This window comes from Saccostrea cucullata, unplaced genomic scaffold, assembly GCF_032062105.1.
Source record: "Saccostrea cucullata isolate Sc308-1 unplaced genomic scaffold, CSIRO_AGI_Scuc_v1 ctg11303, whole genome shotgun sequence".
In the NCBI taxonomy this organism is placed as follows: Eukaryota; Metazoa; Mollusca; class Bivalvia; order Ostreida; family Ostreidae; genus Saccostrea; species Saccostrea cuccullata.
Window position 1 is genome coordinate 1 of NW_026920876.1, and position 18,317 is coordinate 18,317.

An 18,317-nucleotide genomic window follows, 5' to 3' on the forward strand; every position below is an offset into this window, starting at 1 on the left:
TATCCTGAATCCCCCAAAAGTAGCCCATCATGCTGACCTAAAATACAATTAAATTAATTCAATGTTTTTTTTTAAAAAAATCTAAATTATTACATGCATCCTTATTTTCATTTATTTCAAAAACAAATTGGCCGTTTTCTTAAACAAGAGGCCCAAGGGCCTTGAATGGCTCTTCTGATGAATTGTACAATCTATCACATACTTCTTTTTGAAGTCTTCAGCTCTTATTAATAAGTATCCAAAGACCCAAGATGCATCAACTGACAAAGTTTGATGATCAAAAGCTAGGCCTTAAAATGTCCAAAATATATTGTCGCAAAATCAATTTGAAAACAAATGCCTGCAAAATTATAAAAGAAGGTCGCTGTGACCTATTTTTGAGTTAACATGATGTAAAGCCCTAAGATTCACCAGTCGTACAAGATTTGATGATCCTTGTCTTTATAGTACACAAAATATTAATTAACAAATTTATTTAGTGTAAATTTTGGTCAACTTTGAAGTGACCTTGAGACCATGCCCTTTGCCCCAGGGTAATTCCCCTTGCAAATTTTAATCTTAAACATATCCTGATCCTTGTAAGTAAGTTTGGTGAAAATTTGCCTGGTGGTTCAATCTGGAATGGAAGATTTTTAGAAACCAGTACCTTTGGTTTTATTTTCCTGATTATCTCCCTTTGTTTAAGAGTTCCAATGCTAGTTTTAGTTTATTAATGGTTAATTTTTTTTACTACTTCCACAATAAAAGCTTTATGTACCCCTTGGGCCAAGGATACCCTGTTACAAATTTGACAATAATTAGCCAGCAATTGAGGGGTTCTTGAGTTATGGTCTAAAAAGTTCACCACACACAGCACAAATTTTAATGGCCATAGTATATTATAGCTCTTTGAGCCTTTGGCTCAGAAGAGCTAATAAAATTCAAAAGATCTTATTAATTTGGAGACCTTAGGAACAGATTGGACTAGAATTATAACTAATAAGCAATTGGTTTTGATCACTTTTCACACTGGATATCAGTTCTCCTAAAAAAGATATGTAAAATAATGTAAAAGTTATAACTATCTGTTAGGAGCAAATATTTAAATCTTGGGAATTGAGGCACATTATTTGTTATTTAATGAAAAAAAGGAGGAATCTCACCATTTTCAAACTGTGCACACAGTGCTGATTGTCGGAACACCCTGCTGTCATGAACAGATCCAGACCAGCTTGCAACGCAACTTGTTATCTTAAATGTGTGGTCACAGCACATCTGTATATTAATTAAAGTGTAAGGGAATTTCACAATGGACAAAAATTTAATTTATTAACAATATAAGTATATATAGTACATTATGTTCCTGAAATGTGTATGAAAATAAAAATCTAGTAAATCAAGTCAAGATGATGTACCAAGATATTACTTTATTGGTCAGTAAGCATATGACAAGCATTATGACTTATAGGTAACTACATGTATATTCTTCTTTATTTCTTCTTTTTTTCAAAAATAAGTTTCTAAAGGATATAATATTATACAACTCTTACATTTTTGAATTGAATGCATCATTTTTCTGTTTATTCATTTAAAATTTCCTTATCATAAAAGATTAAAATGACTTTCCAATAATCTCATTAGATCCAGATGATCAAACTAGACTCATACTTTTACCTGCACATTCAAAGAATGATAGCCTTTTCTGTTGACATAATCTGCTTCATTCAGTTTTGGCTTCCTAAATTCTTATCTGAGTGCCATCCAAGCATCCAAGGACATTTGGAAAACCTAAATTTCATTAGAATAATGAATACATGTGTCACACTCACTGGCCTCTCTAGATAACTTAATAATTAATGCAATTATTTAACATCAAATAATAATTAAGCTCTTTAATATATACTATATATATAAAATATTAATTATACAATACAAAAAATTTCAAATTTGATAAATAATTTTCTTTTTCTTATGTTATTATTGTATATCGCTAAAGTATTCAAAATTATATAGAGTCCCTGTTCTCTCAATGAAATTAAAGTGTACAGTGCAGTAAAAATTTTTTATTTAATAGCTGCAATTAATGGACAAATATAATTACACATTCCATGTTCAATTATTAATTTATTTATCTTGTTTTGTTTTTTTATAATATTGTACAAAGTATGGAAAAAAGTGAAACAGTATTGTATTGAAGGTAATTTACGCTTTCATTAACTGGGGTCTAAAAATAACTGTAGGACCCAAACTAATGGGAGTCGAAACGACAAGGTGTCGATTTTCTGACGTCATTTTCAACAACTTTCATTTTCTTACCTGCAATGGCAGAGAAAGCACGTTTCACGGATAAGGCGTCGTTTCCAGTGGGGAATCTAACAAATCTCCGGCACAGATTTGAAAGATGGGAAGCAATATCACGAATACATCTGCCGGCCGTACTCCGAGAGATATTCAACGAGTCCCCGATGAGCAGATGGATGGCAGATCAGCCTAGATGATATTTCACTGGATTATTTAATGAATATTACTCTACTGAGTTACCTGGTTACATGGTAAGTTTTAACAAACTTTTCTTTATACATTTTCTATGAAGGTCATCTTTGTATTTATTCATTATTACTGTGTTATATACCTTATGTTTAGAACATTCATATAAACACTGCCATTGTTTACCCTGAAATACACTAGGACACTAAAAGATCCTCAAAATGTTGATAAATCTTTTTTGCATGAGTTATGATCATATTGTCTCACATTCCTTTTATTGGATCAGTATTCTAAATATTCTTATGAGGAGACTCCTAGCATATCTTATAAAATACTGATACATGCTTTTAAAACAACTAAAGTGATATTCTCAGTTGTCATTTCTAATATTTCTATGAATCTTTAATCACAGTGACCAAAAGAAGGATATGGAGATAATCAATCAGATCATATTATGCCAATGAATCTTTTGTCTCAAATCTTTTTTAATGAAATATACAGAATCTTTTGCCTTATTTGTCACTCATATTTTTACATTCTGGTGCAACAGTGGCCCAATGAAAGTGGGAAAAACTCAGTCTGAGCATCTCTGTAAATCTATAAACATGTGTGCCCCCCCCCCTTTTTTTTTAAACCTTCATGTATATACATGTATGTATTTTATTTAGTCAGTGATTTCAAACATCAACATGTAAAATATATATTGAGTACTTTAAAAGTGAATATACATGATTTGTACACCCTGAATATTCTGACATACTAATGGTGACATCAGTTAAAAGAGTAATTAGTTATGTAAAATTCAGTTTATATGAATGTAAATGGGGTATTTATTCTCAGTTCATGTAAGGTATAATTTGCATGTAACCCAGAGTGTATTTAATATTACTATGATGGGTCATTCTGTGATTGAATTTAAATCAGAAAAAATGTTTACTAAATTTTGGTAAAATACATATGGTATCTTTTACATTTCTGTCCTGTTTGTCTGTCAATTGTTGCTTTACTTCCTTTGTAAAATGAGGTTAATTTGTGTATCACTGAATATTGTATGCTTTTTTTCAGGATCAGCTGAGATGTTATTTCACTGGATTATTTAATTGGGCATATAATTGGATAATTCTGGTAAGTTTGTCTTTGTTTTGTTTACATTTCCTATGAAGGTCATCTTTGCATTTAACCATGATTATATGGTTTAATTTAATTACTGTGTAATTCTTATGTGATCTAATATCTCTAACATTCATATAAGCACAGTCTTATTTTGTCTAAAATATACTAAGGAAACTTCATATTGTTAATAAGTCCTTTTGCATAAATTATGATATAATGTCATAATTCATTATGTCTGTTACCCATGGAATTCAGACTTACTAAATTGTGATCTATAAGGAATGTAATAAAAGAAAAAGTAAGAATCTACAAAAGGTTTATCCTTGTTTTGATTCTAAATATGTGGTATATATGGCATACATATATTTTCATTTTCACTTTTGTTTCTTGGTAATGAGCTTTTCAAAAAATGTAGGACTACATGTTGTATATGCTAATATCTTTTTGTATGCTGTACTGACAGGTATTAAACAAAATTGAATATGCTGTTAAGAGAAAGTCTGTTAGTGTCTAAAAATTACACTGATAATCATTTTGTATTTGTGATATTAATACAGTAACTGTGCTTCTTTTGTTATCTAAAGATAACATGATGAACTATTTTCATGAACTTTTTGGCACTGTATTTAAACATGCAATGTTTCATGCAGTTCCTTGTCATATTAACAAAATGATTATATTTTCTACAGTCCTCAACCTGGAAGATATGTTTTATTCCCAACCATCTATAATCCATTCTCTATGAAGTTCAGCCTGTCTGCCCAAATTCCTTTGGAAATACATAGTTAGTCAACCAACATAGAAACAATCAAACTTGAAGGTAAAGTTTCAATGAGATATCATTTTCATTTATTTAATTCTGTTTTATTTAAATGTTTATATTTTAAAATGGATAAAAAAAAATGGATAAAAAACATCTGATAATGGAAATCAATATCATAAAGATAGTAAGTTTTTTAGTGTCTAAATAATTAATCTGATAATCATTTTATTTATGATATTAATACAGTAGTTGTGCTTGTTTATTATCTATAGATAACATGATGAACTTTTCTCATCTGGAGTTAATGTTAAAAACAATTTTTTGAGATTAAAAACAAATATTTTCATGATCTTTTTTGGCATTGTACATGTTGTATTTAAACATGCATTGTTTCATGCAGTACTCTGTCATATTAACAAAATGGTTTTATTTCTACAGTCCTCAACATGGAAGAATTGGTTTGTTCTTAACCATCTATAATCCATTCTCTATGAAGTGAAGCCTGGCTGCTGGTCTTCCTTTGGAAATACACAGTTAGTCAATCAACATAGAAACACACAAACTTGAAGGTAAAGTTTCAATGAGATACAATTGTAATTTTTATTTATTTATTTATTTATTTACATATGCATTTTTATATTTTTGAATTGATAAGTAAATGATATATGATTTTTTTAAAATAAAGAGGGCTTGGTGGTCATGGTCATGTTTAAACTCTATTGATATCCTTTAGAAGAAGAAGAAAAGGCATAAAAATTCATGATCAAATTTTTAAAACTAAAATGTATGAAATTTTTCTTTGCCAAATGATAGTTAACAGCTGAAGATAACATATTTATAGAATAAGTTAAATATGGCTAATTTGTTAACCCCAGCTTCCTTAATAGCATAATTGGTAAAGATAGGAAGTTTTGACTTCAATTGCTGATGAATTCTGAATTTTCCATTTAATATTAACATTCTATCAAAGAGAAAGAATACTATAATGTGGCTCATTAGGATGACCAGAAAAGAAATCTTAATGACCCTCTTAACTATGTATAAAGATTGTAACCTTATAACTGATGTAAGATGATCTGATTGTGTGGAAATAAAATTTCCTGGTGTTTCTACTACCCAAGATCTTCTTATGAGTGTATGGGACTGCTGTAAACCTTCTCCTGTTTATAAAAATAATACCTTGGAGCATGACACTTTATTCATAAAAGGTACTTTCAATATCATTTCTATGAGTTTGTGTTCTTTCTTTTTAATAATCTAGTGTTATATCTCCTTTAACCTCATTAATATGTATGCTTCCAACATCTTAGATCTGTCTGTATAGTTTCTTCAGCTCTTTGAACACAAATACCCTGATTCAATCTTTTGAGGTAAACATCATAGAGACATCATAGATGATTATCAGAGTGTATATATCACAATCTTGACCATAAGGTCAATTTAAATGGTCAAAGGCACAACAAATGAAAGTGAAAACTTTTCTTTTTTTTTTTTTTTATCAGAATACATAATTTTGTAATAAACAAACACTGGAAAGTTACTCTCATAATGAGCCTTAATGTCTTCCAAGAGTTCAGTTTGGACTTCCTCCATTAATCCTTGTATCTTGTAATCCTTGTATCTCCAATGGTTTTGTGGGCTAAAAATCATGTGTCTTTAACAATCTTTTTTTTTCTGACAACTGTTTTCTCTTATCATCTATAAACTTGACTTCTTCTCTAGTCAAAGGTCTTTCAGGGTAATCCAAGTAATTCTCACCCTCTTTTGGTAATAAATGGTTATATTCTTCATTGGCTTCTTCTGCAATCAAGGGTCTTTCTATGTAATCTCTGACAACATTAGGATCACCCTTTTCTGGACATAATTGGTTATATTCTTCTTGAGAAATGATCTCAATAGTGCCATCTTTTTTTTTTTATTTTAACTGGTATACCTCTGTCTACATCTTTCTCTGAAAGAATTCTCTCTCCAAACTGAATTTTACTCATTCCTTTACTCTTTTCTTTACTAGAGGTGTTACCCATGGTTAATATGAAAAGTCAAAATCTTATGTTACAACTTGTATTTATACCCTTTTCGTCTATATTTAGAATTCCATCAAGCTTATATTACATTACAATTTTTTTTTTCAACTAAGACATTATTTTTTTTTATTTTTTCAGGATTCTCTAGTGAGGGCTTATGGAAATGATCTATGTCTACTCTTAGAATGGTGAAAGACTATCAGATTATGCAAAGACTAACAGAATATCCTCTCTTGGAACACTGAAACAAGAAAACCAAACTTAAGAGGATGGAGGATTTAAGAAGAACATAGATAAATATGATTTCCAACAAATTTAACCAGTACGATCATAGACTGTGGTTAACAGGATGACAAAGAAAGGACCCAGGATTGTATCTTTCACTGTCAGACACTGACTATGGATAAAGTGTAATCATTTATCAAACTGAGATCTAGTCAAATCAAGTATTGAAAATATGATTTTCTGATAGCATGAGCTCTTTAAAAACTAATTCTCACGGACCTCAAAGTATCTGAATGTGACTTTTATTTTTACCAATTCATATTGAAGACTGTTGTTATGTATGGGAATTACACATTTAAACCTTTTATTTTTCATCTAATTTTTACAACCCCCTAGAAATTACACAGATATCCAGATGCTGGATTTAATGTTATTATTTAACTTTCCTGGAATTGTAAATATATTTTGTTTGTGTATGTATCATGTTTAATTTTGAATTTAAAATTGGTCTCAATAAGACCCCCAATGAAGATGCAAGTGTCCCATAATCTTGTGCTAGAAATTACACAGATATCCAGATGCTGGATTTAATGTTATTATTTAACTTTCCTGGAATTGTAAATATATTTTGTTTGTGTATGTATCATGTTTAATTTTGAATTTAAAATTTGTCTCAATAAGACCCCCAATGAAGATGCAAGTGTCCCATAATCTGTGGTTTAATAATATCTTGAATATCTTTATCATACCATATTCATCATACTAATTACATATAGAATGGTTGTAGGAATACACTTTGTTGTTTAGGACACTTTGTCAAGGTCAAAGCATAAGATTATTGAGATGACTTCTTTGACAATAATTTGTAACTTACAAACTTCACATCATAAGTACACAGATGAAGAATCAATAAGATATTTCTATAGATTTTTTTTTTTTGGATCATTTAATCCTGGGTAAAAGTTAGTTACTGAGATTACTGATTTGAGTCCTGTAATGCAGTAACTTTAACATTGTGTGATAACTTATATACTTTATAAAAATTAGGTGCAAATTCTTAGGAAAGGATTGAAATGTTAATCAAATGTACAATGTTCAAGGGTGTTTATATGACTATTACTATGTAATACCTAGGGTTTCTGTAAAAATCCTATATTCACTACATAGATAAAGACCGGTATAATATATATTTTAAACTATGATGAAGGAAAAAAGGTCAAAAGCTCTCCCCTTCATATCTTTCATATTCTGTCATACACAACAATAGATAAATTGCAGTCATATAACAAACTGAGGTCTAATCAAATCCTAGAATTGATATTGTGATTTTCTGATAGTATGAGATCTTCAAAAAAAAATAATTCCCCAGACTTCAAAGTATCTAAATGTGACTTTTATTTTTACCAATTCATATTGAAGACAGTTGTTATGTATGAGAAGTATACATTTAAACCTTTTATTTTTCATCTTATTTCTACAACCCCTAACAAATTACACAGATGTTTAAAAGCTAGCTTTGGTGTAATTATTACTTTCCTGGAACTGTAAATACATTTTGTTTGTGTATGTGTGTGTGTCCTATTTCGAATTTAATAGGTCTCAATAGGACCCCCATAAAGATGTAAGTGTCCCCTGATCTGTGATGTAATAATATCTTGAATATTTCTATCAACCATTAGACTTCATGCTTACTACACAGAACAGGTTAGAGTAATACACTTAGTTTTATAGGACACTTTGTCAGGGTCAAAGCATGAGATTATTGAGATAACTACCTTTGACAATAATTTGTAACCTGCAAAATTCACATCATAAGTAAAGAAAGATTCGGAGATTTTCTATAGATTTTTGGATCATTTTCTCCTGGGTAAGATTCAGTTGTTGTAACTTTAACATTTTGTGATAACCTAAAGACTTTATATCAGCTCTATTGGGTGGCATAGCATATTCTTTGGAAAGAATTGAAATGTAAATCATATGCACTATGTTCAAGGATGTTTAAAGACTATTACTATGTAATACCTTAGAATTCTGTGAAAATTTTATTATCACTGCGTAGATAAAGACTGGTTGGAATAATTTATGTTTTGAAATAAGGTTTAGGGAAAAAAGTCAAGAATGTGGATATGACTTTTATTCAAATGGTGCAGTACAGCAACTCTGGTGATTTACATACCTTCAGTCATAAATACATGTAGATAGGTATTGGGAAGACTCCTCTAGATTTTGAAATTTTTAATTCAAAAAGTATAGAATTTTTTTTTAAGTTTGAAAGATTAAATGGCAGCATATCATTTGCTTGTGAATTAAAAAATAAATCCAAACATATACATCTTTGGATGATAATTGTAGAATTTATCAATTCCTGGACTTCGGTCTTGATATCATCCTTTAATGTCCTTAATATTTTAATGACTGTCTTTTAGTTTTAGTTGAATTAGTTTCTTTTCTACATGTGAAAATTATATCATCCAAAGAAGTTTTTCATCTGCATGTTATATGAAGATAATTTTCATCACAGTGAAAGAGATTGTTTTGTTAAACATAATGCATTGATGCACAAATATACTTTTAAATTTCTAATAGCTAGGGTTCATATTTCTTAATTTGGAATGCTAAGTACTGTTGATTTCAATTTTTTCTGAAAAAAAAAACAAAAAAACATAATAGTAGAAAAAAATATACATGGTGTGTTAGAAAAGCATGTGTAAACCTGATGACTTTATAATTGCTGATTAAATCAATTATGAGTTTCATCTTTGTTACAGTGTAAACATTTCTAAGTAGGGCACACATCAGAAACTCTTAAAATTCTGAGTATCAGGGTTTAACACAACAATTCCAAATGATTATTGGACGCTTTTTATGTATCAAAAAACAAGACAAAACAGAATGTTTGTTCACAGATGTTCCAATGGAAAACAATCACAAAGAAATGATTTGATATGTTCTTTATGTGATTCATGTAAAATGTATTTTAAAATTGTACCCTAACATTTATCTTTTGCATAAAAACATTTTTTTTTGTGGAGAATTTCTCATAACTTTGAAAAAAGTAGTCTTATTGTATAATATGGTTAACTTAAAATTTTGTAGACTTAAAAGTTGTACATGATGTGTTACACATCTTACATATGTAACCATTTCATTTCAGGGCATTCAGCATATATTGTGGTTTTGTGTTAAATTTGTTTGTTCATGTAATCAATAATTTGAGAATACTCAAATTAGGTAATGCATGAGAGAATAGGCAAGAAAATCAGGTTTAAGAAATGGTTTTTACTATTTATAAGGGGTTAATCTATATATTGAATCTATAAGTACATTTAGTCTATACATTTAAGGTATTTGTGTATGAAATAAACTTGTATTTGAGCATTTTAAGACAATTGTAAACATTACTTTAACCAGTTTAAAAAAAATGATTAGATTCACTGTCAGCATGTTATTTCTTGTAAAATAAATGAGAAAACAAACAATTTTACTTGAGTCAGTTTTTTTTAAATGTAAACAAGAAGCATTGGAAGTTGGGAATATTTCACAAAGTTGATGGAGCATAATTCTCACTAGGACAGTAGGAGTATTTTGATTTAAGCATTAAAGAAACCATTTCATATTTCAATATACAAACCATGTTTAGTCATGCAGTATATAGTTTACACTTGCCAAAAAGTAAATGGTATCTCTATTCAGGGTCAATCCAAAGGTCAAAAAGGAATGAAAAAAATATTTCTCTTTATGTATCAAACATGTAGGTATTATTGCAATAAATTCACTGTATTCATTTTTGTTCTCTTTCTATGTATGAATAGCTCTGATTTGGGCAATGAAAATACAAGAAGCAAATGAGTTATGTCAAATGTAATTGAAAATTACATGAACAGAGAATTTTGAGTTTCCCTCAAATATGGCCGCCAAGTGATGTGAAATAAAAACAAAATGTGGATTCTTCTATTAGGATAGCAACTTGTACATAGTATGAATAATGGATACTATGACATTTAGAATGATATTACATTGATTCAATTATTTAAACAGTTCTTTATCCAAACAGTCGAAATGGAGGACATATATTTTTCTTTATAGGCATAAAATATACTCTTTGAAGAAAAGGAACCTTACTTGCTTTTTTGTTGAGTTGACATTCATATTTTTGTGTTTAACAGGTAGACTAATGGTTTCTGACTAGTATAGTGAGAACTTGATTTAAGAATCATCAGATTGTTCTGATATTTTGGTTAAGATAACTGCATGACAACAATGGATTTGTTCATACAAAGGGATATAAGATTTTCCAGGTTTCCTCTTTACTCAGATTAGATTGTGTTCAACTAATATATCCAACATATAAGATACTCATCCAAGTTACACAAAGGTAAATAAATGACATTATTAAGGTTTTTAGTCTAAAGGTCAAAGTGACGAGGACATCTGCTAAATTTAATAGTTTGGATAATATTCATCAAACTTCATGGATAGCTTAATTAAACAAACTTCATAAATTTTGATTTTCAGGTCAAAGATCAGCACAATTTTTTTTTTTGCTATACCATTGTTGTCCATGAATATCTTAACACTTCTATTGATTTTTCAGGTTAAAGATCAATGTATTCCTGCTACAGTAAAAACTTCATTATAAGGATCTCATAGTGATATTTTTTATTTGTAAGGAATTGGGTATAAAATCTCCCACTCTTTCTATAATATGTCACTGAATGTGCTCCTTCATTTTAGAGAGTTTTACAAGCAAATCATATACTGACTTTCAATCCTTCAAAACACAATATGTATATTAAATCTTGAGATTCAGACTTCGGGCTTTCAATCTTTAAAAAACGTTCAATCTTGAGAACTGAGTATTTTAATATCTATTTTGTAAGTCTTGTCTTTTATGTCATTACGATTAATCCTTAGTAATTCAAACTTTTCATATTTGTAAAACCAAAGTGTTGAAGTACAGTGTTTGTGTAATCTTCTTAATGTTTATCAAAAAATTACTGCTTTTAAGGTAGTTCTATACTCGGCACTAAATGGGCTCAATCTTTAAAAATCTGCTTTTATAAGATAGACATACATCCCAGCAATGGATAGACACAAGAAAAATGATATGTCAACGTGTTTACTTTTCCGCTATAGCCTATCAGAGTATATACCCCGAAATGTAAAATACTGAAAATTTACCTATCCTAGATTATGCTGTATATAAATTAATTAAAGTCTAAATATTCAACTTTAATACCCAAAATAGAGTAGAAACATGTTAGTAAACAATATGTAATCCTTGTTTTGCATGAATTATTATAAATAGATGCACTTTGTTAGGCTATTGTATCAAAATTTAATGTGAGAAAATATGCTTCACAGGACAATCTCGGTCATTTAAAGAAAAATTATGGACTCAAACTTTGTAAATTTACTAGGGATGTCAACGAATAGTCGACTATTCGACTGTCAGTCGAAAGGACCGACTATCGAATAATGCGACCGACTATCGACTAAATAAAATACGTTAAAAAAAAGCGATAAATCTTGATTACATGAAAATGTTGACGACAAAATTATTTTCCTGAACAAAAACTGTTGACTTTCCATTATCAATGTATAAATGCATATTAAATGCTCTTCTATAATCTGATAATTGTCAATAACAATTGTTTTTCTGATAAATTATGAATCTCTGTGCTGAGTTTTGTTTCTAAAATTATAATGAAAACACAGTTATTTAGTCATTACATTCCATGTATCCGTAATATTGTTATTTTAGTAATGTTCAAAGGTTCTCACACGGCAGCCGAGACGCTGCATTTCATTTCCGGAAATATGCATAGCATTTCCGACATTTTTTTATTTCATTTCCGACATTTTTTGTTTTCATTTCCGACATAATTTTCTTTTCATTTCCGGAATTTACCTGTGCGGCAATTTAATGTTTTCTAAGTAAAAGAAAATGGAATTTTAAAAGTATTTATACCAAAATATTAATGAAAAAAACATCTATACAAATATGCATACATGTAGCACTTAGTCTAGGTGAAATTGTTCAATGAGCATAAAACTTTTTCACCACATTTGATGTGCACTAAGTTAAATGTCGGTGACAGCACCATACTTATGTCCAAGTCACTGATAGATTTAAAAAATTCGATTTCAATGATTTATTTATGATCTAATCCTTTAATTTTTTCATAAGTAAAGTTATCAAATCTGTTAATATTGGTACTATAAATGTAATTTGAAAAATGTCGGAAATGAAAACAAAAAAATGTCGGAAATGAAAACAAAAAAATGTCGGAAATGAAAAGTTGATAATTTCCAAAAATTCCGAAAATGAAATGCAGCCAGCCGAGACACGTTTTGATAATTTGATTACTTTTATAAAAACACGCATACATTGTAGTTTTGTAAGCTTGAGGGCATTTAACCGTTTTAAAGTTACGGTAATCGCGGTATTAACAATGTCACACGGGCACCTGAAGTGTAGATGCTGTGTTTATCTTATTTTATTTAAATGAGTTTAAAAAATATTTGCTGGTAGTTTTTGATGCATATTAAAACTAAATAAATATAATTTCATGTAAATATAATAGCTACAAGTCAAGTGCCTGTTAATATCTGTCAAAAGCATACGTAATGCATACACCAAAGACGGATAACTCTTGCATAGTCTAACGAAAGTAAAACGAAAATCAAGATTTTATTAGGAAAAAAATGTTCCGAATAGTCGACTATCGTTCGAATAATGCAATCGAATGTTCGACTAAAGAAAATATTTATTTTGACATCCCTAAAATTTACATTATTTTTACTATATTATATTTAAGAAAAAGAATAAGCTGAAAAAAATATATGTTGACGCATTACTTTTCGTGGTATGAGCTCTACACTAAAGGGACCCCCCCTAATTTCTTCCTTCCAGAAGTAATATATTGCCACATATTCCTGTAATACTGTTGTTTGAGTGTATACTTGTATTAACAAAGTTGTACATAATTTAAAACAATTATTATACACACCCAAATCCTATTGTCCCTAAAATTTATCTTATTTTACTCAAAAAAATAAATAAATAAAACACAGTAAGTCTTGTCTGTAAATTGGAGACGATGAAAATGAAAGTAATTGACTCACTGCCCGTGTGTAGAAGTTCCAACTCCCCGTCGAGTTTCATTCGGAAGTAACCTGGAATTACTTGGAAGTATTTGGAAGCATTCGGAATTCCAAGTACTTCCATGTCATTCGGAAAAAATTAATTTGGAAAAATCTTAACTCAATTTGGAATCTACATGGAACCATTTGGAAGTGCAGATATTTAACTTAGTCTGTATATTTAATGAGCAGATGTTATTGTTATCAACTGATCGGGCTCGAGCTCGACCTCATAGATTTTGAAATCAGGCGGTCCACATCTAAACAGTGTTGCATCCGAGTTGCATCATGATCACGTTGAATGGATGATAAATCTTATGTGTAGTAATCCAAAGGATATATTTTACATTTTTAAGTGTGTGACACCTACAGTGGTACGTGTATCTTCTTCATTTTCCCTTGGAAAAACAATAACATCAGTGGAACGTGAGTTTCAAATTGAATTTACTGAAACTGTGTGAAAAGTGCATTTCAATATTTATGGAATCATTTATTGCCTCGATACATGGTCTTGATGATAATAAAACGTGTCAGACTTTTATCATCTCTGCAAGTTCATGAACCAAGCAAAAACCTTGATTTACCGGTATTGATTTTTAATTGTGATTTGAATTTGCATATGATCTGTTGAGATTTTAATTCATAAAACAGTTTTACTGGATAGTAGTTTACCGGGGAGGTTTGTTTTCTTGTAAATACTTTGAATAAAAATATCATTAAATGATGCAAGGAGAATAATGTTTTTGTGATGAATATATTTTCAAATCGCTGGTTGTTGGTTATCTAAATAACATGTTTAAATAAACCAATGAAAACCTTGCGTTAATTTGTTTAATAAATCAATTTAGTCATTTGGAAGTCATTTGGAAGCAACTTGGAAGTCATTTGGAAATTTCAAGAAGAAATAATATGAGCTTAAGTCATTCGGAAACAACATGGAAGTCATTTGGAACCATTTGGAAAGTTGTTCCAATACTCCGAATGGTGATTCGGAAATTCCAAATGAAGAATTCCAAGTGATTTACTTGGAAATTCCAAATGCAACTTGGAACTTCAACACACGGGTGATTCTCAGAAACTGGATGATTTTGTTACAGAAAGTAACTAAGTATGCTGCAAGTGAGTCAACTTTTGTCAAATACTTATAAATATTTAAAAGAAAATTTTGCATTGGGATTCGTTGGTAAGCAGGTTGGGGGAGGGGGGTATGCGTTTAATGCAATAATTATTATTCAAAGTAAATTTTGTAATGTTTGATTAGTAAAATCCATAAATTGTCTAATCAAATCGTAGTCATTACTTTGCTTCCGAATTATCACTATTAGCTTAAACTTGGCCGCCGACAATAGTCGCCACGATAGATTGATACATGTTCTGATGTAGCATGTCAATGGTCCGTGTTTTCGGCGCGGCATATAAAACATGCATCATTCACAGAAATATCGTTTTATTACCTAATTATTTCTGTTAACCGAAAGTTGTTCCCAGCCTTCTCTTATTTTATTAATTTATCCTTAAACTGTAGAATCTGTGTTTGTTGACGCGACCGACTTCCAGCAAAATCGTTACCGGATATTTAAAACGCTAAGTAAAAGTCAAACCAGTACAGTTAAGAAATCTCATCTCGGAAAAAGGAAGCGCGGTTCCGGTTTTACTATTCGTAAGTGACGTAGTGCGAGTATAGAACTACTACTTTAATACAGTCAAATATAATTTGTGATGATCAAAATTTCCAAATTGCCTGACCTATACATATTTGAAGTTTCAGTATCATACACTCTTGAATATCCATAAATATCAATATATTGATTCAGCATTGGCTATCAACCATACACTTGTTAACCTAAGAAAGGCTCTTACCATAAGTTAAACTCATGGAATTCCTCATGCAGTTTTGAAGAATCTCTGTAATAAGGGATGATAAAGACAAAAGACATATACATTTCCAAGTAGTAATAATTTTTAAAACTATATATCCACATTAAATTGAGGAACATTTGTATTTTTTTTCGTTTTTATTAAAAAGAAAATTTGAAAGTTAAATAAAAACAAAACTTAAGAAATATTAACCTTATGAATTTGATATAATTTTATGATTTTTTTAAACCTTTAAAATTCAGGTTTCCTGGACAAAAAGGGTTCAACCCCCTTCCCCTCTTCCTTGGGTGTTGGGTGAGGCTAACTTTACACCATCCTTTTGTTTTTTCATAAAGATTATTTACACATCATACCCACTATCTACATGAAATTTCATGAGTTATAAAGAAAAAAAAAAAAAAAGGGGGTTCTTCAAATGTTCCTCAATTTAATGTGGATATATAGTTTTAAAAATTATTACTACTTGGAAATGTATATGTCTTTTGTCTTTATCATCCCTTATTACAGAGATTCTTCAAAACTGCATGAGGAATTCCATGAGTTTAACTTATGGTAAGAGCCTTTCTTAGGTTAACAAGTGTATGGTTGATAGCCAATGCTGAATCAATATATTGATATTTATGGATATTCAAGAGTGTATGATACTGAAACTTCAAATATGTATAGGTCAGGCAATTTGGAAATTTTGATCATCACAAATTATATTTGACTGTATTAAAGTAGTAGTTCTATACTCGCACTACGTCACTTACGAATAGTAAAACCGGAACCGCGCTTCCTTTTTCCGAGATGAGATTTCTTAACTGTACTGGTTTGACTTTTACTTAGCGTTTTAAATATCCGGTAACGATTTTGCTGGAAGTCGGTCGCGTCAACAAACACAGATTCTACAGTTTAAGGATAAATTAATAAAATAAGAGAAGGCTGGGAACAACTTTCGGTTAACAGAAATAATTAGGTAATAAAACGATATTTCTGTGAATGATGTATGTTTTATATGCCGCGCCGAAAACACGGACCATTGACATGCTACATCAGAACATGTATCAATCTATCGTGGCGACTATTGTCGGCGGCCAAGTTTAAGCTAATAGTGATAATTCGGAAGCAAAGTAATGACTACGATTTGATTAGACAATTTATGGATTTTACTAATCAAACATTACAAAATTTACTTTGAATAATAATTATTGCATTAAACGCATACCCCCCTCCCCCAACCTGCTTACCAACGAATCCCAATGCAAAATTTTCTTTTAAATATTTATAAGTATTTGACAAAAGTTGACTCACTTGCAGCATACTTAGTTACTTTCTGTAACAAAATCATCCAGTTTCTGACATAATTACCCGTGTGTAGAAGTTCCAAGTTGCATTTGGAATTTCCAAGTAAATCACTTGGAATTCTTCATTTGGAATTTCCGAATCACCATTCGGAGTATTGGAACAACTTTCCAAATGGTTCCAAATGACTTCCATGTTGTTTCCGAATGACTTAAGCTCATATTATTTCTTCTTGAAATTTCCAAATGACTTCCAAGTTGCTTCCAAATGACTTCCAAATGACTAAATTGATTTATTAAACAAATTAACGCAAGGTTTTCATTGGTTTATTTAAACATGTTATTTAGATAACCAACAACCAGCGATTTGAAAATATATTCATCACAAAAACATTATTCTCCTTGCATCATTTAATGATATTTTTATTCAAAGTATTTACAAGAAAACAAACCTCCCCGGTAAACTACTATCCTGTAAAAACTGTATTATGAAGTAAAATATCAACTGATCATATGCAAATTCAAATCAAAATTAAAATTCAATACAGGTAAATCAAGGTTTTTGCTTGGTTCATGAACTTACAGATATGATAAAAGTCTGACACGTTTTATTGTCATCGAGACCATGTAACAAGGCAATAAATAATTCCAAAAATATTGAAATGCACTTTTCACTCAGTTTCAGTAAATTCAATTTGAAACTCACGTTCCACTGATGTTATTGTTTTTCCAAGGGAAAATGAAGAAGATACACGTACCACTGTAGGTGTCACACACTTAAAAATGTAAAATATATCCTTTGGATTACTACACATAAGATTTATCATCCATTCAACGTGATCATGATGCAACTCGGATGCAACACTGTTTAGATGTGAACCGCCTGATTTCAAAATCTATGAGGTCGAGCTCGAGCCCGATCAGTTGATAACAATAACATCTGCTCATTAAATATACAGACTAAGTTAAATATCTGCACTTCCAAATGGTTCCATGTAGATTCCAAATTGAGTTAAGATTTTTCCAAATTAATTTTTTCCGAATGACATGGAAGTACTTGGAATTCCGAATGCTTCCAAATACTTCCAAGTAATTCCAGGTTACTTCCGAATGAAACTCGACGGGGAGTTGGAACTTCTACACACGGGCAGTGAGTCAATTACTTTCATTTTCATCGTCTCCAATTTACAGACAAGACTTACTGTGTTTTATTTATTTATTTTTTTGAGTAAAATAAGATAAATTTTAGGGACAATAGGATTTGGGTGTGTATAATAATTGTTTTAAATTATGTACAACTTTGTTAATACAAGTATACACTCAAACAACAGTATTACAGGAATATGTGGCAATATATTACTTCTGGAAGGAAGAAATTAGGGGGGTCCCTTTAGTGTAGAGCTCATACCACGAAAAGTA

The 18,317-nt window shown here is 30.2% G+C and overlaps 1 long non-coding RNA gene across 3 annotated transcripts; it reads left to right on the forward strand.

Annotated features, from left to right (window-relative positions):
* The first annotated feature begins 2,496 nt into the window (after nucleotides 1–2,496).
* LOC134258555 (uncharacterized) lies at nucleotides 2,497–8,415 on the forward strand. 3 transcript variants are annotated; one of them, XR_009990177.1, is made up of 5 exons: nucleotides 2,497–2,531; nucleotides 3,532–3,591; nucleotides 4,269–4,399; nucleotides 4,781–4,911; nucleotides 6,505–8,415. It is a non-coding gene; the product is annotated as an uncharacterized LOC134258555 (long non-coding RNA). The 3 variants fall into 3 exon arrangements; XR_009990175.1 differs by lacking the exon at nucleotides 2,497–2,531 and having other exon boundaries at nucleotides 3,230–3,591; XR_009990174.1 differs by lacking the exons at nucleotides 2,497–2,531; nucleotides 3,532–3,591 and adding an exon at nucleotides 3,711–4,042.
* The last annotated feature ends 9,902 nt before the right edge of the window (nucleotides 8,416–18,317 follow it).